At 44.8% G+C, this 22,705-nt stretch overlaps 1 protein-coding gene across 1 annotated transcript in view; it reads left to right on the top strand.

Moving 5' to 3' along the window:
• Positions 1–12,503: 12,503 nt before the first annotated feature.
• The window catches only part of LOC147733740 (tropomodulin-3-like), a 360,326-nt gene continuing 350,124 nt past the window's right edge, over positions 12,504–22,705 (top strand). The window contains exon 1 of the mRNA XM_086958299.1: positions 12,504–12,638. The gene's annotated coding sequence lies outside the window, so the exon portion shown is untranslated. The remainder of the gene's footprint in view (positions 12,639–22,705) is intronic.

Here is a 22,705-nt window from a genome sequence, read left to right on the forward strand (position 1 = left end):
ATCTTTAACCCCCTAATGTCCAGCGAGCCAGTAAATTACGCCTTGATTGCCATGTCACGACCAAGCACCAACACTATTCGTACACACGTGCACAGGGTTAGGGTGGGTCACAGGGAGGGGTATGGGGGGGTTGGGTAGTTGGGGTTGGAAGGGATAGGGGCGGGTGTAACTGTTTTCTATTATTACTGCTTTATATTGGTTCCTTGATTGGACGCTTGGTCCTGTACTGTAACTGTACCAAAATGCCTGGTGGTGTTCTCCTGACTGTGGGGAGCCACACTTCTTACTTTGCCCGCTTCTATCAATAAAACTTTGTTGTGAAAAAAAAACTGATCACAAGCCTCTTGTTCGCATTTTTTCAACTGGAGGATTTAGTTCTGGTTCTGTAGAAAAAGGTAGGGCTAGGACCTTTCTCAGGATTTGCCCGGCGCTAACCGCCCTTGTACCGTTCAAGTTTACCAAGCAATGAGGCAGGCGCCGGAGACCAGAAGGCAGGAAACAGAAGTTTATTCCGACGGAGCAGAACAAATCAGATCAGACAACAAGGTATCGTCTCGAGGTGCTCTAACAACTGAGCTGAGACTCAGCCTTTTATACCTTACAAAACACTTGGCATTACAGTCACAGCATTGTGAAACAAAGAAAAGATAACCCCATAATCCTCGTGTCAATCCTACCCCACATGTGTTCACAATAGGGACCCTTGACCTGCTGATAAGAGAGGGGGCAATGACGCAGCTGAATGTTCCGCTGATTATTAGGATGTGTGCGCCTGATCGTAGCCCAGGGGGTGGGGAGACAAGGATCAATAGTGGGTCCTTTGAAGAGGAGTGACTTCATACAATAGAGGGCAGTAAATGGTATCTCCTGGCTTAGGCGATGGCCTCGGACATGTGTGGTCAGTCGGACTCGGGGGAAGGGGTCATCAAAGGAGTGGTATTCATGCCGCGTGGACAATCGAGCGCGGAGGGAAGGCTTGTCAACAGAGGGGCATTCATGGAAGGAAAGGAGGTGTTGGTCAGGCGCGGCCGTGACTCCCAAGGACAGGGTCTTGAAGGTTTATGACTTGTCCATGTGAGGGAGAAGGAGGGGGTCAGGGTGCGCGCAGGGTCAGAGTCGCACAGAGAGAGAGAGGTCTTATGACCCGTACATGAGAGAACAGGGGCAGTCAGATACAGCTGGGGGGCTATGTCAGCTGAGGCGAAGGATGCCTCTTCAAGAGGGAAATGGGGGGGGTGCCTGGGTCAAGCAGGAGGGTTGCCTTTTATAGCAGGGTCGCGCAGAGTGCTGAGTTTCATGGTCTATGCATGTGAGAGTGGGAGGGGGGTGCTCAAATGCGCGCAGGAGGGAAGCCAGTGATTCTAATGAGTGGGCAAGAGGCCAAGGTGCCTAAAATGGCTGTCATGTACATATGGGCACGGGCTTTTACTGGGGGAGTGATACGGTCAATATTTTATGGTATTCATGGTGCATACAGGGAGAGGAGTGGGAAAAAGGGAAATGAACGCTGCTTATGTACATCAATTTGTCTATTTTCCACAGTCGCCCCTTTTTACATAACAGAGTTCATTTTTGTAGTTGATGGGGGTACATATAAACAATGAAGTTCATTTTCCTATCCTTCCTAGTTAAGGGGCGTACATATAAACATGTGGTTGATAAAATAGCATTTGTCAATACTAACATATTGCATAAAAATCATGAACAGTTGGTGCGATTGGCAAAATGCAGTACATAGGAAATTGCATTTGTAAACGTACTACATAGCATAAATGCTTCTGACTTTCAAAAACGAATGTGACCAATGAACATTTTGACCAAGTAGTTGAGGGAGGAATTCAGTCCAATAAGATCTCTTCGTCACAGTGTCTTTTTAGTAGTGAGCCATCACTGGTAGGCTCTAGTCCGTGTCCTTTCGTTGGCGCTGTTGAGCACCGGCGGTGGAGCTATAGGTCCAGCTCGGTTCTATCCTTACGCGTTGCAGGGTGCGGTCAGTCCTCTGCTGTTAGACCACAGTCCTGTTCCCTAACCAATCCTTTTAGTGGCGCCTTAAGTTTGGCACCTATGTTTCCGTGGCGTAACCCCATTTCCATCTAGATGTTGTTCTTCCTTTCAGCAGAAAGTCGCATGGAAAAGAGGGTGTGTTGTTTCGATAGTCGATGGGAGGGAGAGGGCGGAGTGGGGGCAGATTTCCTGGGACACACCAAAGGGACCAAGGGAGCAATGGATAACAAGCAAGCGGGCCCATCAATCGGGCTTGAAAAGAGGGACGGAGGCTCCAGGCACACGTGGGTTGGCGGACAGAGAGCTTCAGGACAGCCCTTCATCCTTTCTTTTACCGCCTTTGAGAGTGCTGCCTCGTCCCGTTTCTTGTTGTGCTGCGGCTCCACCTTTGGTCGAGGTCGCATGTGTCTCATGATCTGCAGCCACGCTGTGCGTCACGTCCGGCCCTTCTCCTCCGGTGATTGAGTATCTTTAAATGGGTAAAAACAAGTTTTAGAGACCTGGCAGGAGAAGAGATTTTTACATTTGAATTCCACTCGCAATCCTAGCACCTGGCGTTATGCTCATTGGTCATAGTCAGAAGTCTATTACCATGAAGTAAGTAGGTGGGTATTTCTACTGCGTTCGCACCAAGTCTAATCGGCGTTCGTTCATGACATATATGGACAGAGGTCAGACTCTTATCACCTGCGTATTTCAACAAAAACCCCAAGATTGACAACATTCAGGGGAGACTCGTCCTTCTAACCCGAGCCTTAACAGTCTTACATTTCCCTTTAGAGCTGGCAAACTCTTTCAAACAGAGCGGGGGTGCAATCATTGAAAGACAGGGTCAAACAGGTTTTTCTCGAGGGGCGGCAGTTACTCATGGTCATCAGATATATATATCGGGGACAGTAGCTGGGGTCAATCAAGTGGGGCGGGGACGCTTCGGGCATTCGCGCTTGGGTGCAAAGGGGTGGGGCAATCTGGGCATTGGGGGTCAATCTGGACCTTGGCGCTTGTCTCTAACAATAAAAATTAGGATGCCATTGACATATAGTCCCCTTTTTAAGAGGGCCAGATTAGGGGACCTTAGTCGTCTCACCTGTCCTTTCCTTCTCAGCCAATTCGAGTTCATTCATTTTGTAGAAAGGAGAGGTAGTAATATGGCGAGATACAATCATTTTAGTTTCGGTCAATTTCGCTGAACACCTTCGTGTTCAATAAGTATCTAATCAGACTGGTGCCGACGGGGCACAATATTACCATACAAAAAGGATGGGACAGGGGGACTCTCATAGGGAGTGAGAGTCGTCCGCAACCTAAACGAGCCATTCGGTACACGTATGACATGTAGAGAGAGGGAGAGAGAGAGAGAGAGAGAGAGAGAGAGAGACGTGTACGAAAATAGGTCATTTAGTGTGCTCACAACACAGAACGACAGAGGTCAGGTAACACGCAAACGCAGACAGAGGGAAGACATAAACCCGTACATTACATACACACAAACTCAGACAAGGGAAGACAGTACATGTGTTACATACAAAAGAGTTCACGACAAAACATAAAACAGTTATTGGCCAAACAGAACTTCTGCATGCTGCGCATCTTTAGTATCCTATTTATCTACGTGCTGAGCTCTTTTTACCTTTTTCCTCCTTTTCCTCTCATTTCCCTTTTCGTTTGTTATTTCTTCGAGCCTTCTCATTTGCCAATACTTACACCTCGAATAGTTGATCAGAAATTAACCTGGTCGCGCTATTTACCCATGGTTGGATCTTAAATCTTTTTCAGTTTCTTCCTTTGGTGGGAAGTTCTCCAGGCTGAGGAAACGGCAAGTATTGATCGGGAGAACAGTCGGACAGCTTGGCTAGATCTATAATGTGAGAAGGGGGGGGGGGGAGCAGTATTTTTGAACATCAGCAACATTTCTAACTTCCCAGACGGCAGCAGCCTTGGTAACCCTAACTCTTGCATTTTTCTTCTGTCCTTTCCCTACCTAGTCAAACGTCTAGTTACATTCTTTAACGTGTTATCTCAAGTCAATTTTCGTCATACAGTAACCGTCAAGTCTCTATGTCAGTCCATCCTCCCAGCCGTTCTAACGTGCTAATTTCCAGTCAATTTCCGTCATACAGTACCCGTCGAGTTTCTATGTCAGTCCATTTTCTCAGTCGCTATGCTCTAATGGAGGAACAGTCATATTTAAGTCTATGTCTCTAAAAACTTATCGTCATAAGGACTATGCTCATATTCCCTCCTTCCCTTTTTCGTCGGTTGTTCGATCATCGTTCTCCCATACTTCAGCCGATGTTCCAACGCGACCTGCAGAAGGGAGGAGAAAGAAGGGGTGGGGGGCAGCATTCAAACCTCATCAGCATGCAGTAATCCGGAAATGTTTTTACCTACCACATACTCGACCTATCTCCACGTAGTGCATTTCTTTGCCATCTCGGCGTTTAAGCCCAGAGGGACCCGTAGCGTCAGATAGATAATCATTGATGATCTGCGTATCTACATGAGTTACTTGGTCGCGACCCCTTTAGGTTGCGTGCAAGGGTGGCGGTCAGGTGGCATTTCTGTGGTATCGTTTAAAAGCGTCTAAAACACTTTTCCGGCTGCCTGTCACACATAATGTAGCTGCTAAATATCGGGTCCTTTTTAACCTTCAGCCTTCATCATACTTATTCTTTGCTCATAGTAGTAAAATCATCCAAAACTCATTAATGCAACCGCTACAACTATGCTTTCTTTTTCAAAATACTTTTAATAAAAAAAGTGTTGATGTATAAATACAGGCCTACAACCCAGTGGACCGGCCACGGAGCAGATTGGAACTGTACATAAGAAGAACGAAGTTGGGGGCAGTTCATTGCATAAAGTGCAGCAGTGCAATAAAATCGTATCAAACTTCCCTACAGAGCAAGCATGATGCATGTCAAGAAGTCAGTTCTCAATTAATTCATTAATTTATTATCCAGATGCTCACTCGGTTCCCAAATTACACCATTTCATTGTTCCCAATCATAATTAGTACCCACCCTAGATCAGTTTATTGTCCAAACACATGGTCAATATCTGTCTTACATTGCTTCTTTCTTTAAACACATACTCATTATCCATCTTATCCACTTCCATTGTCCAAAAAATGCATACATATCTCAGTGCATCAATATTCGAGCAATCCGGGTGAACAGGGAGTTCGAAAGTTTTGTTTCGTGTATCGGCGCCATTTTGGGCGAGGTCAGGCAGGTTCCGGTATAGTCAGAATGTCTTCAATGACTCATGGTTGGACCAGAACCTTCCGTTGGTAGTTCAAAAAGTTTTGCGTAATGTGGTAACAGTCTAACAATATGGACCATCAGTCAAAGAGTGGGGAGGGCGGCAACAATTTTCCTACCGGGTCACTCTGGTGTTCCACCGGAACTGAACAAGTCTGTACCTTGGCTGTGTTTTAGCCATTTCCAAACTGAGGCTGGCGCCGGCAGGAGTGCGACGATGTCGCGGTTCCCAGTGAGGGGGACGGGGGCACCCATGCGGAGGGGTCGGGGGCCCCCCGGCTCTCATAGAATCTTCAAAGTCGAGGAGAGAAGGCATGGGGCGTGTGCCCGTCCCGGGCAAAAGACCGCTTTTCGATGTGGACCCTCTTTAAGTAAAGAGCGTTGGGGTGTCGCTGGAAGCCTCCACCTGGAGGGAGGTGGGGGAGGCCCGTTCGCGTCACCTCCCCCTTCCAGCGACCCCGCGCCGTTCCTCGGCTCCGCCGCTTCGATATTGGCCGTGCTGGCTATTGAAGATGGGGGGGGGGTCGGTGGCTGAGGCAAGACAGCCCCCCCCCCTTCCTCTTTGACAGGTGGCGGGACTACCTCCAACTCTCCAGAGGTGGACATGTGGCGGGACTACCTGTAACTATCCAGGAATTTGACATGTGGCGGGACTACTTGCAAGCGCCGCCGTTCTCGCTTTTGGCTTCGGCCTTCTTCGCGGGTCGGACCAGGCGAGAGACAGAGGGGGGGGGGTGGTCGGTGGCTGAGGCAAGACAGCCCCCCCCCCGTGGCCTGCAGGGCAGCAGAGGAGGAGAGAAGGAGAGGCCATCACGGTTTTCTGGGCCGTCCGCCCCACAGCCTCCCCTTCCGACTGCGTCCAGGCGAGCCCCGCATGCCTCGAGGCCTCGCCTACCGGATGGGCGTAACCGCGGACCTGTGGCACTTCGGGAGTTTCCGGGATGGGGGTAGGTACCTATTGATTTGTATCTATTTCACGTGACCGTTATTTGGGCGTGGTGGGCAATGAGGCAGACATGTTTAGGGCAGGAATAGGCAACGGAACCTAGCTACCTCGTGGCTGCCTTGGTGTCAAGCTTGTCTTCCCTCGCCATTTTTTATGTTTCTTATTGCGAGTTATTTCTAACGTTTTTTTTTATTTTATTTTTAGCGAAGTTGATGGTTCATCAGTGGCCTACTGATTTCGCTCAACTCTTTTTCTTGTATTTTTATGCCATAACCTATTATAAGCTATAGCGACTAGTCCACACTTAATGAACATGTCCTTATTAGGTGTGCCCTCCAGTGGAGCTGGATGGTTCATCTCTAATAAGCGGTCCGGGCTAAACAGGCTACCAACCAGTGGGGAGAAGACAGGCATGACGGATTACAACGGGGACAAAAGTCTGCACTACCTATCTTATCACGGCGGGCAAAGACTAGACAGAATATTTCTATTCTCCGTTGTTTGCCGGCGGTGAATACCTCAAACGAACCAATACCGAATAATCGGCCAATCAAACAATTCAGTGGGGAGAATAAGTGGGCACGAAAAGTTATCGCTACCCACTCTTTCTCTACCTGCAAAGAGAGACCTTGTTCTTCCCTGTTTGCAGACAAAGAATCTCCAGACAATAATCCACGAACGACAGTTCGGGAAACAGTGGGGGAGGAAGATAGGCACGACGGATTACAATGGGGACAAAAGTCTGCGTTACCTATCCTTCACTGTTTGCAAAGAGAGAGCCTGTTTGTTTTTCCCCGTTTGCAGACAGTGAATCTCCAGAGGTTTCAACAAAGCGTAATACTAGTATTATCCAAACAAAACAATCTTTTCTCAATTTGTCGTGTTTACACGACCTTACCCGGACCGCGTGGACGGTTTCCTGTCTCCTGGATCCAGCGCCCGATCGTCCTCTCTTCTTCGTGATGCCCGTGGCACTCCTGATGGTTCCCAGTCAGGACCGTGGATCACTCGAGAGAGGTCTGTTCAGAACTAGTGAAGGTCGGATGATCGGCTGTCAGACGAGGGTCTATCGGACACGAGCTCTCCCGATCGTTGCAGTCGTTCACTCTGTCGTCGGGACCTCTCCCACTGGATCCACGTGTCGCTGATGGGCCCCACGCTTTGGGACGCCAATTGTAGAAAAAGGTAGGGCTAGGACCTTTCTCAGGATTTGCCCGGCGCTAACCGCCCTTGTACCGTTCAAGTTTACCAAGCAATGAGGCAGGCGCCGGAGACCAGAAGGCAGGAAACAGAAGTTTATTCCGACGGAGCAGAACACATCAGATCAGACAACAAGGTATCGTCTCGAGGTGCTCTAACAACTGAGCTGAGACTCAGCCTTTTATACCTTACAAAACACTTGGCATTACAGTCACAGCATTGTGAAACAAAGAAAAGATAACCCCATAATCCTCGTGTCAATCCTACCCCACATGTGTTCACAATAGGGACCCTTGACCTGCTGATAAGAGAGGGGGCAATGACGCAGCTGAATGTTCTGCTGATTATTAGGATGTGTGCGCCTGATCGTAGCCCAGGGGGTGGGGAGACCAGGATCAATAGTGGGTCCTTTGAAGAGGAGTGACTTCATACAATAGAGGGCAGTAAATGGTATCTCCTGGCTTAGGCGATGGCCTCGGACATGTGTGGTCAGTCGGACTCGGGGAAGGGGTCATCAAAGGAGTGGTATTCATGCCGCGTGGACAATCGAGCGCGGAGGGAAGGCTTGTCAACAGAGGGGCATTCATGGAAGGAAAGGAGGTGTTGGTCAGGCGCGGCCGTGACTCCCAAGGACAGGGTCTTGAAGGTTTATGACTTGTCCATGTGAGGGAGAAGGAGGGGGTCAGGGTGCGCGCAGGGTCAGAGTCGCACAGAGAGAGAGAGGTCTTATGACCCGTACATGAGAGAACAGGGGCAGTCAGATACAGCTGGGGGGCTATGTCAGCTGAGGCGAAGGATGCCTCTTCAAGAGGGAAATGGGGGGGTGCCTGGGTCAAGCAGGAGGGTTGCCTTTTATAGCAGGGTCGCGCAGAGTGCTGGGTTTCATGGTCTATGCATGTGAGAGTGGGAGGGGGGTGCTCAAATGCGCGCAGGAGGGAAGCCAGTGATTCTAATGAGTGGGCAAGAGGCCAAGGTGCCTAAAATGGCTGTCATGTACATATGGGCACGGGCTTTTACTGGGGGAGTGATACGGTCAATATTTTATGGTATTCATGGTGCATACAGGGAGAGGAGTGGGAAAAAGGGAAATGAACGCTGCTTATTTACATCAATTTGTCTATTTTCCACAGTTCTCCTAGACTTGCTAGACTCGCTGCTAAGTTACAGGAGTATCAATTTGAAATTTCTCATTTACAGGGGTGGAGAAATTTTCAAGCCGATTGCTTGTCGAGACTTTCTGTTCCTACTGCAACTGGTAGTGTGGACTTTAGTCTTGATAACACTGACTCTAATGTTGCATGGATTGATGATATTGTTCATCTTAGTGAGGGTTCATTTTCAAAAGAAGAATGGGTTGATGCCATGACAAGTGATATTGTTTTAAAAGAAGTTATCCAATTAATGAAAGTTGGGTCAAGAAGAAAGAGTTGTGTTAGTGTTAATGCCAGACCATATTTGAAAATAATTGATGAATTATCTTTGTGTAGTGATTTTGTCTTGTTGCGTGGGGAAAGATTTGTTCCACCTTCCTCTCTAAGACCTAGATTGATTGGCTTAGCACATGAAGGTCACCTTGGTCATACCTTGACTCAACAGCGTTTAAAAGCAAATTTTTGGTGGCCAGGGTTAGACTCTCAGGTTTCTTCTTGGGTTGAGTCTTGTTCTTTCTGTAAAGAAAGTTAAAAAAGGTTGAAGGTTGCTGAAGGTTCTCAACTTGGGAAATTATCCAATCCCAATCTACCTTGGCACACTCTATGTATTGACTTTATTGGTCCTATGGGAGAGTGGCCATTGTCGCAGCGTTTTGCCATAGTTTCAATTGATATTTTTAGCAAATGGCTTTCTGTAGAATTCTTAAAAGACATTACCACTGAGACTACCATTCAGCATTTGAGGTCCTTATTTCAACAGGAAGGGTTTCCTAGTGTTATTATTACAGATAACGGCACACAGTTTGTGTCTCACGCTATGTGTTCTTTTCTGAGAACTTCTGGTATCACACATCATAGGACTTCTTTTTATAATCTGCAGGGTAATGGTTTGTGTGAGCGCTTAAACAGACTTGTTAAGGTACCATCCAAATGGCTGTCACTCAAAGAAGGAATGTTAATGACTTAGTTCAAGATATGGTGTATACATATCGTACCACTTGTCATGGTTTAAATGATAGATCACCTTTTGAAAGCATGCGTGGAAGAGTTCCAAGTACCAAATTAACACCATCATGGCTAAAAAAGTTAATTTCTGATGATGATGATCAGTTTGATGTCAATGATTCACAAATTTATTCTTTGAAAATTGGTAAAGGTGATCTAGTTAAGGTGAAGCCAGGGAGAGTCACTAGTGGCTTATCTAAGTTTCGAGGGCCTTTTGTAGTAAAGAATGTTTTTCCCCAATATGTTACTCTTTCTAATGGTGAAAGATGGAATTTGAGGAGGGTGGCTCTGTATCAGAAGAGGAAAGATGGTAACTTTGAGAAAAATGTAAATAATAAAGGGAATAGTGGTTATATGTTCTCTTCTTTTGATGATTCTTCTAGTTCTTCCAATTCTCGTTCTTTCCCTTTTCCCAGGCAGATTGATGGTGGTGGTGATGCTACGGAATCGCTGCATAGCAGTTGTACTTTTAACCCTTCTATTCCTAGCATTGCTCAGACCCTCCAGCTTTTCGCGATTTAGCGATTTACGAAAAAAAATCGCGAAATCAGGGGACTAGCACGATGGCCGCGATATTTACGTTTGTGGCCGCGATATTTACAAAAAAAGTAAACGTTTCTACCGGGAAACAGCAAAACAAATAAATCCCCATTTATTGGCTGTGTCATTCCGTGCCGCCGTCCAATAGCTGCTTCCTCCTGGCCAAGCTGTGAGAGGCGATCAAGAAGAACAATACGTGTACAGCTTTCACACTCGCTTTTTTTCTCAGAACAAGTCTGCAGAAAATCGGAGCCTTGATCAGCAGCAATTAATGAGAAAAAGAAACACCTGTTAGGTTGCCAGATATTTTCTTCAGGCGTCCACAGCCACTTGGATGCTTATGAAGTTGCAGCAGTTTGAATTCTAAGCTGCTCTACAAAAGCATCTGGCTTCACAGGCTTTTGAATCATTTGGTGGTTTTACCTGCCCTTGTTGTAAGGGCACGTGCTGTTTTGACAACATATCTTCCACAAGGATATTTCGAGGAATGATCTGCTGCGCGGCTTTGTGTTTAGAAAGGTATTTTATTTTGAACGCTTCAATGCTGTCGATTAAATTAGAATTAATCTCACTAAAGATCCGATGACGAACAGGGGCGAATCTGTGAATATGCTAATGGTTTTCATTAAAATCGGATTTCATTTATTAATTATGTAAGCGAGTGCACTACATGAAAATCTTAAACTCCTGCAGTTCACTAATTGTGTGCTTATACATGCTGTCATTTGTATCATGGAAATATATTGAACAGACACAGGCATGTATACACACACAGATAAATTCACAAAAAATGCCCTTGAAATTGTATGCAAGCCAACAAACCTACAGTAACTTTAAAATATGCACACACATACAGACAAAAATAAATCGATTTGAAAAAGAAAGAAACATTTAGGCTGCCACGTTCCCAAGCGTATCCAGGCACCGATTGGATATAATAGAACATGCAGTGGAGACTGCATCCCTTATACCGTAGTGTGGAACAGGGTTGAACCCCCACATGACTAGGCAATAAATAGATCCCATCCATGAAGAGTACTGTAGGAACCCACACACTTCAGTGGCCCCCATCACAAATCTAAGACGCCAGAAAAACCCTGGTATGCAGCTGATTGACTCCGGGGCACGGTAGACTGAGACACCAGCCTTGAAAACCGACCTGGAGTAGTGCACGCTTTTATCATAGATACATACTTTTAAAACCTTTAGCCTTTAGCAACAATGTATGGAAAATTGTGCTGTAAAACGAATTGTCTGGATACATTTAACAATGGTTGAGGACACCCATTCCTCTACTGCAGCCCAGAATGAGGTTGAGCTGTCTAGTGGCACTCACCTGTGCTGTGGGGCCTGGTATCTAAACAGTTTCAAGAGTTGCTCGTAGCACCGATCTCCGCCCTGTGAAGAGGAGACTGAGCTCACCTGAGTTGTGGATATCACTCACTCTGGCTCTGAGGCAAACACTCCTCTTGGCTCACAGGTGTAGCACATTCTGTTCGGGCCCAGGAGGTAGAGGTGCCCGGCAGGTCTGCATACATAGGTGCTAGAACACCCCAGGGAGTAATAGGGCCCCTCTCACGAGATGCATATATGACACTTTAAATATACCTATTTCACAGTGTAGTACTCGGGTAAATCAGTTTAAATTGATTTAAGGCTGAAAAGGAATGATCACGAGTAAAATAAAGTGCCGCAATAATGCCGCTAAATTTCCATTTTCGTGCCGCTAAATTTCCATTTTTGTGCCGCTAAATTTGCAAATCTATGCCGCAAAATCCTGGGGGGTCTGATTGCTTCCAACCCTGCTAGTGTCAGAAGTTCAAGGTACCGTAGGCCACCTCTGTACCTTAATGACTTTTATTGTGATTAATTTATTTTCTTTTTCCTGTATTTATCTGTTTATTTGTTTAGGGAAGATGTGTTGTATATTACTTTCTTGTTCTCTATGGTTTCTGTTCTCTATGCTCTTGTTTTACATTCTAGATTTTAGATGGCTCTGACTCGTGGAATTCCATGTGAGTCAGTTCTGTGCCTGGCCAGCACGCGTTTGTGTGATGTAGGGTGGTTGATGAGAAGAAGAAGTCTCAGGCGTGAGTTATAATCCAAGTAGGAAGTTCCTTGCTCCATTAAAGTGCAAATATTACACCTACAGAAGCGTCTGCGTATTTTTATATACAACATAGTCCTTCTATTTTCTTGAAATGTCCCGGTTTTTGGCTTTAAAATTCTGGTCCCCCTAACTACGCAGTCAGACACTTTAGTGATCTGCACTGCACGACAAAAGCTACTCAAACCGCCTCAATTGCTCTGTTTGTATCACAAAATACACGCAACGCAACCTAAACGTGACGTTTTATCACGTGATATTACGTCGTCACTCATGGATTTTCCTCTAATGCAAAATCGTTACCACCTTTTTATACAGCACGCTGCTTCCGGGTGTGAACAGGACACCGCGCATGCGCATTGCCTTGTATTCGAAGTTTGGGCTTCGACACGTCTATCGGGAGTAACATACAGGGATTTAAGGTAAGGACTTGCATTGTCTCTATCCTGGTGGGTAAATGTAAATGGATTCCGGGGAGTGGGACCTTTTTGTCGGAGTCGAGGGTTTGCCTTTCAGGAAGTGTGTAGCAGGCAAGTAGGGTGGGTCTAACTGCGGGCACAGCCCTTCCTGCTGCCCTGCACACCGGACAGGTCATGTCTCTACCCCGAGGTTGATAAATGCATTGCTATAGTAACATCTGCGTCTACAACGACCCTGTATGTAGGAAAAGGGCTGCTTATTCACAGAAGGAATTGGTAAAACTGCATATTTCAGCGCGCTGAGCAGCTTAATTACCTCCTGTCTTGCCCCAGTATTTTAGGCGAGATATCGCTCTACGCATAGCGTAGGAGGTAGCCTGGGCAGGGAATACTAGGCGGCGGTGGCTGGCGCGGGCACAGCCCTTCCTGCCGTCGACAGCATAACCCATACTCCCTTATAGACTTCAGATCATGACACGCTGGTGTTAGATGCCTTTCCTGTCTTTGCTGCAACACGCGAAAGGCGAAAACAGGGAAACTTCGTCCCCCACCCCCCTCGTTATTCTTTGATGCCTGCAGACTGTTACCCCGCTGAAAAACGACATCGTAAGATAGATATTCTTGAGTTTTGATAGTGGCGATGTGATGCAGACCGGTTCTTCTCCTCAATGTAGCAGCAGTTAGATCTGACAGTGCTTGGAGTATTTTACAGAAAGGGAATACTCGATGCCCTTCTTTATGCAATTATTACCCACAGACTCTTCTCAGCATCAGAGATTTGTGATTGTTGGTATCTGATTGATGTACATATTCCCTGCTCTTTCGTACACACTTTACAGCCCAGTTGATTTAGTCAACAATAGAGATTGTTGGGCTGTGTAGCCCATTGCATATATTACTGCCGGGCTGTACACAACGCGTCGCCCACGGACTGATACTTACTGATCTGTATTACCCACTGCAGATTGAGTACTTTCCCGGCATAAGGGCCACCCAGCGATAAAAAACTACCCCGTTACTTAACCCATACGCAGTGATTGAAATTGAACAATAAAACTGCAGGTTCTTACTGTCCCTGGCTGCTATTGAGTACTGGCAGTGCTTAATTTGTGTACGGGGGAGTGCCGGTGCCCGAAACTGTGGTCACAAGTTGGCGTCCGGTGCACTTAAACGTCGACGCATACACAGGCTGGTAGTCTTAACTCGACTACCAGACGTTCACTGCTTTCTCGCTCTTGTAGGTACCTGCTTTGTACCTTTGCAGGTTTTTGTTTTGTACCTTTGTGACGGGTTTGCCGTTAAATTCTGTACAGTAGTTAAACATTATACGTATTACATCCGTGCTGAAACGTGCAAGTACTCTCCCTTCCAAATTAAATAAGTGCCGGCACTTTGACCTGCCTGTATGTGGTGGACATCCAGACAAAGCGCCAGGAGCCGGTGAGTTGGAAAGGGCTTAGTGTTCATTAAACGCCACGGTTTGTTTACACATCATAGCAGTGAAGGGGTTCTGGCCTGAACTTGTGGTGCATTCGAGAGTGATTGGCTTGGTAAAATTACTAATGCTAAATGCTTCGTCAGTTCGTCCTGAGACATGCCTACACCCTTGTATGCGAGAGACGCCCTTGGTGTTTCGAGCCAAGTACTTTGCTTTCTCCACTTTACCCTTGATCCAAGGGAGATACCAGCAGAGCAGACATATGGCAGAATGCCCAGCGTCATTCTCCGTCGCTGACAATTATTTCCCCAGGGATCTGTGGGTTACGGGAAGTAAAGTGTTTGGCTCCAGCTAAGAACACTCCTTCAGAGGTCATGTCCGCCGGAAAGCGACGTAAGGATACTGCTAGATGTACCTAGAAGTGGCAGGCATGTTAGACACGTTAAACAAGCATTTACAATGCAATGGTTTTGCCTTTGTTTTTTAAACGCATTATTCACTCGGATAGTGATTTATGTTGGGTAAAATAACCCCCCCTCCCCTAAACTGTACAAAGATCATTGGGCGCATCCCTTGACCTGTCAGTGAATTTACACACGAGGCACACGATGTTTTTCCACAAAATAGCTAAAGCTGGGAACACCCAAGTTACACGCCTGCTGCTGAGTGCTAGAAGCCTTTCCTTTAGTAATTAACCCACCCACGCTTTACCAGGCTGATGCATACAGATATGTCCAAGCGTGCAGACTGCCGGGACGCAGTCTAAAGGCAACCACGATCGTTCTCCTAGGAAAACGGTAAACGGTTGTGGTGGTGCTGAATGGTTCATAAGATGATCAAGCCTTTCACAACATAAAGTGATTTACTCTGGTGCTGCTATTGTTCCTTAAGTGTAGAAGTCAATAGTTTCGATCTTCTGGGGTAGTTGTCGTCACTGATTGCGTGACTAGAGGGGAATGAGACGCAGTGCTTTGGATTAGACTATCCTCGATTTAAAATGAAGCTGCTGAAGTCATGCTATGTAAATCTAGGAAATTCGCAGTGCATTAATTACTCTGCAGCCACTGTCGCCTCTTCTTTCAATTGCCCTTAGATCTGATTTTATATTTGTACTGCAGTTGATTGCTACGGGTTACAAATACAAGTTACTAGCCGTTTAATCATTGAACATTGCCTGTGCCACACTGATTTGTTGCATATCTGAGTCTAAGGAGAACACCACACCCCTTCTGTCAGCTAACAATGGACTCTTTCCCCACCTACCTCCTTTCATTTAAAGAGATGGTATATTTAGGTGCATATGGAGAACTTTCAACAGAAAAATGCACAATTCTAGTTCAGAGAAGTTTGTGTTCCTTCCCAAGGTAACATGGCTTAACTGCGAGGACTCAGGATTGAAATCGAGTATCTTTTCAACAACATATTCCTAACTCATGTTTTTAGCATGGTAACTTATTGGTATTTGTATCGCGCAAACCTAGCTAAGAGGCAATAGAGCGCTGAACATTACTTTGGGAGACCATCTTTGTGAACATAAAGTGAGGATTTTACATTTTTAGGCACCAAGAGATTATTCGAAGAATCACACGACGTTGAGCCAAGAGCCAATGTCAGAATTCAAATCTGGCCCCATAGATTTCAATGTCAGCAGGTCTAGCCACTAAGCCACATTTTCCCAAGTATGATACAATAGAGCCAAGCACAACACACAGTTGGCATATACATAAGTCTTGAAATGTTATATATCTGGTTAAAAATCTGATTGGTTGAACGATTTGTTGTCTGTGTGTAATCCAGTGTTACGTCAGCTGAGTGATTTCTCGAAGTGTTTCATTTACAGAAAGCATCGTTAGCCACCATTTGGAACATATTTGAAATCCCAAAGGTTTAAAATCCGTCCAGTAAACTGATATGTAGGCGTTGCCAGTAAACGAAGAATGTTGACGTCGTTGATTTGTGCAGGATTCCATTACTCCGCTTCTCTCACTCCTCTTCCAGATTTAGGTAAATTGTTAACATCTGGGGAAGTGAACCTATCACAGTTCACAGGGATTCTGCTTGGGGCATCTGTGAAAGGAATATTCAGTTGGCCTAGTTTCAAATGCAAGATCGCAGCAGCACTTTAAAAAAAAAAATCATCCAATTCTTTAAAATAATTAGACGGGTCAGGATTCCTTGTCTCGAGTCTGCATGTCAAATACAAAAGGAGTACATCATGGTCCTGGCATGGAAGGAGTATAGAAAGGTCCTAACGAAAAATTAGGCTGGACGAGAAGTACCATATAGATTGCATTGAAACGCACGCTGCTTGTTGTTTTTTATATTGTGTAGTGAATTAAGAGTGTAACAAAGACCATGTTTGTGACTTGAATGTCACAGTTCATCTAATAAGTAGGACCATTTCTATTTGGCATAACTTTGTGCCAAGTACAAGTCTTTTTCCCACTCTGTACTTGGCATTGTCTTTTTCCATTGTATCCAAATGACTATACATGAACACGAGCTGTCCAGCGAAGTCCGCATGTGTGAGGGACTGAACATTTGTCCTGAGCAGCTCAGCTGAATGCTGAATATTTGCATCCAGTGTGTCTTACTCCACGTTATGTAAGTTCACATGGAGTACTTCTTCAGAGTCCTACTTGCGTCAGTCTTTTTGGAAAGCGTGAACAATAAGGAGCCTAATCCTTCAAGTTGCACTTAGTTATATATAGATAAAGCTAGGGTGCTCCGTAGAATAATGCTGGTTGCCAGAGGGGATCATCGTGACATTGCAAAGTATGTGAGATCTTAAAATATGTCAAAATAATCACTAAACCGAACACGACGTTCTAGTAATTTGTAAATTCTTAGTTGCAAAGGAAAGCCAGTGAACTTTTTTTCTACAAATAAGACATACCATACACCCTAAAGAAAGGGTTTTCACACTTGCAGCTATTTGTGTTTAGTGGGACATGGACATCTGAGTGAACTAGTTTAAGAATTAAGTTGGATGGACCCAAATAAAAACATTTTTTTCAGGGTTAGAAGAAATATGACTACCAAACCGTTCATTGTCTTTTCAGCATCGCTTACGGTAGATGCTGTAATATGCTTAATGTTGGATAGTGGACTGATTAAAACTTAGTAGTCTGTGTAATGAGTAAAAGAATAGACCTTTTTTTTTTTAACCCTTTTCGCTTTACCTTCAGTCGTAACACACTATTCTATTAGTTAGTACATTGTCTCGGTTTTTAGCATGTTTTTTTCCCGGTGCATCTCTATTTCAAATAGCCGTGGCAAATAAATCAGACAAAGAATAACACATATGGCCAATGTGTTAGGTTAAGTAAAAAATAAGATGTTTGTATCATTATTTTATAAAGGTAATTTCTACATCTACTATGTTCACTATATTGAAGATTATTTGATATTATAATCAATTGGAGTGTATTCGTTAATTGTTGGAATTGCACAATAATTGGACCATTTCCTTGATACTGTGCTGAGATGGAACTAAATATGCCGGAGGTTTCATATTAAGCACTGGGATTGACTAACAAACATTGGCAAATCCAGTAGCTGTGATGCTTGCGGCTCAGCTTTTGGCTTTGTCAATGTGTGTTTTGTCAAGTCTTTTGTCAAACTAATGTTGGGGAAGTCGACAGGTTCTCCTGAATAGTAACTAAAAAACAAAAGTGCCTTACAGTAAACAAAATCTTTGATGTCAAAAAGTATACTTTTCCATAGTAGTCCCTGACACTGAAGGCTTACTAGTTTGTGTGTTGTATTTTCTGCCCATGAAAGACAAAAATATCATCACTCGCAGTGATGTTAGCCAATTGATGACCAATTACCCTGGACTTTATGCTCTAGTGGGTGGAAGAATATGCTCTTCTATAAATGGCATGTGCCTATTGGGAATGTGGCAACCAGAACACTGCTTCTATCAAGATAACAGTACCAGCACCTCTATGACTGATCTGATTCATATAGTTCAGCTTTCACTTTTTGGGTTTAAATGTTTTTATTCAGTCAGCCAGAATAACTTTATTTCGCCAACACAATGTAGGCATAAAAAGTATACTACAGTTAAAAGAAACATTTGCAGCGTTTCAGAGCATTACAGTAAGGTTAAAATATATAAAAATAATAATATAAAAATACAAATTCATAATTATTTACACAATACAGTAAAATGAATTATTTGTACTGTATATGATTTTAGCAAATTGTACGTCTCTTTTTCAATGCAGATAACAACAAGCATTTGCAATGCAATAGGTCTCGCATTAGGAAAGTTTGAGCTATTGGTATTGTAAATGATTTATTTATTTATGTGTTGGTTTTGAAAATAGCGAAATTAATAGTTTTGTTATTTACAATGCCAATAGTTATAACTTTCACAAATGTGACACCTATAGCATTTGTAATGCAATATGTGTTGTATTTATGTTACTTAGATGTAGTGATATTACAAATCACAATGGCTTTTATTTTTTTTTAATAATGAATACTTAAATACGTTATTGTAATTTATAATGGCAATGGCTTAAACTTTTGTAAACAACTTTTGTGAAGATTACGTTCATTGTATTTTATTGTGACGAAAATCGAAGAACAGAAGTGAAATATTAACATCTTTTTGTGACATTTATGATAAAGCTTGAAACATTGAGAGAACATATTTGCCCAAGTTGTTGTTGAATGGTTGCACAGATTGATGCTGCGGTGGCGCTGAGTGATGTTGTGGTGGTGACGAGTGATGCTGTGGCGTTCAGTGATGCTGTGGTAGCGCATAGTGATGTTGTGGTGCCCCTGAGTGATGCTGTGTTGGTGCTTAGTGATGCTGTGGTGATGTGATAGAGTGAGTGCGATGGATAGATAGAGGGCGATGGATAGATAGTGGGAGGGCGATAGATAGATAGTGGGAGGGCGATAGATAGATAGTGGGAGGGCGATAGATAGATAGTGGGAGGGCGATAGATAGATAGTGGGAGGGCGATAGATAGATAGTGGGAGGCGATAGATAGATAGTGGGAGGGCGATAGATAGATAGTGGGAGGGCGATAGATAGATAGTGGGAGGGCGATAGATAGATAGTGGGAGGGCGATAGATAGATAGTGGGAGGGCGATAGATAGTGGGAGGGCGATAGATAGATAATGGGAGGGCGATAGATAGATAATGGGAGGGCGATAGATAGATAATGGGAGGGCGATAGATAGATAATGGGAGGGCGATAGATAGATAATGGGAGGGCGATAGATAGATAATGGGAGGGCGATAGATAGATAGTGGGAGGGCGATAGATAGATAGTGGGAGGGCGATAGATAGATAGTGGGAGGGCGATAGATAGATAATGGGAGGGCGATAGATAGATAATGGGAGGGCGATAGATAGATAATGGGAGGGCGATAGATAGATAATGGGAGGGCGATAGATAGATAATGGGAGGGCGATAGATAGATAATGGGAGGGCGATAGATAGATAATGGGAGGGCGATAGATAGATAATGGGAGGGCGATAGATAGATAGATAGAGGGAGGGCGATGGATAGATAGAGGGAGGGCGATAGATAGAGGGAGGGCGATAGTTGTACCCAAGTACAGTCTTAATCCAGGGAAGACAGTGCCTTCTCTGTAGCAGGTCCTATGATATCGAAGTTACTTTCACTGCAGCTCCAGGGATAACCTGGGTTCTTCTGCTTTAAAGATCCCTCCCCACACTTTTTTTTTTTTTTTACTACAAAATAACGACACGTTGGAATTAGCACACACCTTACAAATGTCTTTTAGTTATTCATCCGTCAAGCGTGTCCGGTTCGAGTTTGCAGTGTGGGTTATATAAATGTAATCCCCATTGCATGCTTCCACTGAGTAATGCATGTGTGAACTATAAGCCTGTAAATTGTATTGCTCGTCGCTTCGCAGCTCAGCTTCATTCCCTTCCACTCTTCTGCCAGCTCTTTCAGGCTACATATGGCTCATCGGCCCTCTGACCATCTCCATCACTGCGGCAACACTATCTGCATTTTATACTCGCCCTTAATGTTCCTGTGCCACCATCTCTCCTCAACACCTGATCTATCTCGCCCTTTCATATTATGTCTCCATCTTTTATGCTTTGGATACCCGCGGGTAAGCACCGCATAAAAATCCAACTGGGCACTGCTCAACACAATCGCATCTTTGGACAAGGATCTAGGAACCGTGGGGGACGGGAAGAATATACTCCTCTCCACCTCCAGATTTTGGAGTTGGGCGGGACCCAGTGGACAATATCTTCCACCCCCGGTTTTTAAGTGGAAGCTGTTTTTAAACAGTGGGAGACCACCTCACTAAAGTCCTGTTGTACACCAAACAAGTCTCCTATACCGCTGTAACCTGAGCAGCAAACATTGGGGTCTCTATGAACTCTTTATTCTGTGAATTATTTAATTGCGGTCATTGAGCCTCTCCTAAAACTGGTCTGTTTGTCAAACCAGGCGAGAGCGCAGAGTATTGCAAGTCAGGGAGATACTATTTTTTGATAATGGCATTTCTGGCTGTGAAAATAAATGATTTTAGGAGAAGCTCAACATCTCAAAGACCGCAATTAAATAATTGGCAAAAAAGAGAGTTCTTTGAGCCTCCGCGGAGTGCGCTACTGCCGCGTGATTTCAGACAGGCGTGGTCTGTGTGTCGCTGTTTGATCTCAACTGCCTGTGGAACATTGCAAACGGAGAAGTACACCTTTAAATCTAATGACTACGCACATGTATGTATATATGTGAAGTGTCCGTCTTAAGGTGCGATGCGTGTATTTATTGGACCCCATGTACTAACACTAACCGAATAACATTAGTTGAATAACTGAGTACAAAACACTGACCTTTGTTGCCAATAAATGGAAGACAGAAGGATCTCTCTACAGTTTCTGGACCGTACAATATGCAATCCTGGACTCAAATCCTGCGTTCTCCACTTGATCAAATTGTGTGATCCACCATCACTTTACGTTACTATGAATCATTGTCCTGAACTACCCGGTTTGAGAGCGCATTTAAGTAATTTTGGTTACGGGCATGCACTCTACAAAAACCTCACTTACATATGGTTCGCATAAAATAATTTTGCTTCACATTTAATAACAAACTATATACGTAGAAAATATGAAAAATTTAAACATTTTAGGTAACTTGTGCGAACGTCATTAGGGCATGGGGTATTCTTTAATGTTTCATTTAAACTATATTTTTTATATATATTTTTTTATATATACATATAGTAACAAATATCATGAAAAATGGGGATGACATTTTTTTAATGAAAAGAAAAACATTTCTCATTGTCTCAAAGTACATGCGATTATAGCACCAAAATGAGTGGCATTTATTGAAAGATATATTATGTTAAAAATGTTAACCCAATTTTTCTATTTGTTACCTGATTTACATCTTTTGTAGGCTCGCCTAGTGCTTTGGCTCTTGGAGCCACTGCAGACTCCTGGTTGGCTCTTCCCAAGGCAGAGTCTCGCCCTAGAAATGTAGTGTCTCCTCCGGCCTCGTCTTAGACGGTCTGAAGTAGGGGACCAGACACATACTAGAGCAGGGTGCAAGGAGACGCCCATTCCTGACGCCCACGGCGTTACTTGGCGATGCTGATGGCAGTAGCATACTATACAAATGTCTACGACAAAGCAGAACACAAAGCTGCCTTGGGTTTAAGAGGCCATTAAGGTCCCTCATAACATCAATGCAGGGCACCAGTTAGTGAAGGGTGAGGGTTAGCTGCTGGTTAAGCTGTGCTTGGGCCACTAACCCTGACGTGTCTGTTCACAGGTTATGCTCAGGGTAAGGAGGTCAAGTAAAGTGGCGGTTGGGGCCCCAAAGGCCAGTAACACCTACCTGTCCTCATAAGCCTGGTTCATTCAATAACACTGTGCCTTTGGGCTGTACTCCTGTTCCAGGGGCAGGTACCTATGTTCACTAGGTGTGTCCACACTAAGGATCACAAGCCAGGTTCGGGAGCCCAGTGACCTGCAGGAGACGCCTTTGGTCAGAAGCTGTAAATGTGTCCTGGGGCTTGGGCCTCTGCGCACCAGAAACTTTCATGGCTCCAGCCGCTTAGGGCCCTCTATTTGCTCACAAGCTGCTGGCGTGGCCCAAGTGCTGTGGTAAAGATGATTGCACACAAGAGATACACCTAACACGGGACAGAGATGGGTTCATGGGAGGAAGGGAGGTGGGTATCAAACTGTGCTCCTGTTTCAAGGGTTCTGAAGTGAGCGTCTCTATGCTCAGGTTCCCAGGGCCAGTGTCTCTGGTCACACGCTGCAGACAGGTGCTGGGCGCCTGCGAGTAGGTGACTTCGCACAAAATGCAGTAATTTCAGTTTTTGATGGTGGACTAAAGTACTAGCGGTTGGTTGCAGTCCATATTAGGGGGAGGTGAGATCAAGCTATGCTCAGGGTCAAAGGGTTATGTGCTTTTGGCCACAGCCTGCAGACTGGCCCGAGGCAGGTGTATCTGCCCACAGCCCCCATCGTAGTCCCTAATTATGGGGTAGGTTGCATGGTCTCAAGCTGTACTCGCTACCCAGGTCCGTGGGGGGTGTCTGTGCTCAGGGTCCCAGAACCAATAGGCAGGTGCTTCCGGTGAGCCCAAGAGTCCTA

This window comes from Lissotriton vulgaris, chromosome 2_1, assembly GCF_964263255.1.
Source record: "Lissotriton vulgaris chromosome 2_1, aLisVul1.2, whole genome shotgun sequence".
Taxonomy (NCBI): domain Eukaryota; kingdom Metazoa; phylum Chordata; class Amphibia; order Caudata; family Salamandridae; genus Lissotriton; species Lissotriton vulgaris.